General features: G+C 42.3%; 1 pseudogene across 1 annotated transcript in view; it reads right to left on the bottom strand.

Moving 5' to 3' along the window:
• LOC116104778 overlaps window positions 1-500 on the bottom strand; it is a 2,088-nt pseudogene extending 1,588 nt beyond the window's left edge. The window contains exon 1 of the transcript XR_004123964.1: window positions 6-500. The product of XR_004123964.1 is annotated as a 60 kDa heat shock protein, mitochondrial pseudogene (transcript). The remainder of the gene's footprint in view (window positions 1-5) is intronic.
• Between the last annotated feature and the right edge of the window lie 540 nt (window positions 501-1,040).

The following is a 1,040-nucleotide window of genomic DNA, read 5'->3' as shown; positions in this document are numbered from 1 at the left end:
GTCACAGGTTTAGATTGTTTCTTAAGTTCAGCAATTACAGCATCGACGGCCAACATCACACCTCTGCGATTTCCACTGGGTTAGCCCCCTTGCTGATTTTCTCAAAGCCCTCCTTGGCAATAGAGCGGGCCAGAACAGTGGCAGTGGTGGTGCCATCCCCAGCCTCTTCGTTAGTGTTATTGGCAACATCCTGAACAAGTTTAGCTCCGATATTTTTGTATTTATCCTTTAAATCAATTGACTTTGCAACAGTGACCCCATTTTTTGTTACTTTGGGACTTCCCCAACTCTGTTCAATAATCACTGTTCTTCCCTTTGGCCCCATTGTAACAACTATAGCACTGGCTAAAAGGTCTACACCTTGAAGCATTAAGACTCGAGCATCCGCACCAAATTTTACATCTTTGGCATAGGCCCGAGTGAGATGAGGAGCCAGTGCCCAGGACACTGGTCTCATCTGGCGAAGGACTGTGGGTAGTCCAAGCATTTCTGCGGGGTGGTGGCAGGAGAGCACGAGGCGAGGCAGGCCGTCGGCGGCGAGTGAGGGATCATCAAAATCTTAAGAGGCTGGTTATTTTCATGGAGTTTTCACTTATTCTTTACAATTAAAAACTGTGAATGGTGATCATCCCCTAAATTGCTAAGTATTAACAAGTTAGCATAGTTTAAATAATATAAAAGCAAGCTATGCAAACAGTGGAGGTACCCAGGTCCTTGAGATGGCTCTTAGAATAAAAGCACCTGCTACTAAGTCCAAAGGTGTGGGTTTCACTCCTGGGACCCACATGGTCAAAGGACAAACCCGACTGATGTTGTTTTAGTTTTTCTTTGACATTCATATAACACATCCCACATTTGTATGTGTGTGTGTGTGTGTGTGTGTGTGTGTGTGTGTGTGTGTGTGTATAATATGCAATAAATATATGTAGATATACAATAAAATAATAAAATAATTTAAAACAATTTAAGTCCTAACTTTAAGAGGATGTCCTAAAGAGTATCTCATCTACCTATGAAGTTAGAACAGCAACAAATCATCA

This window comes from Mastomys coucha, unplaced genomic scaffold (assembly GCF_008632895.1).
Source record: "Mastomys coucha isolate ucsf_1 unplaced genomic scaffold, UCSF_Mcou_1 pScaffold22, whole genome shotgun sequence".
NCBI classification, from domain to species: domain Eukaryota; kingdom Metazoa; phylum Chordata; class Mammalia; order Rodentia; family Muridae; genus Mastomys; species Mastomys coucha.
Note: the sequence above shows the minus strand (reverse complement) of the source record. Positions and strands in the feature narration are given on the sequence as shown.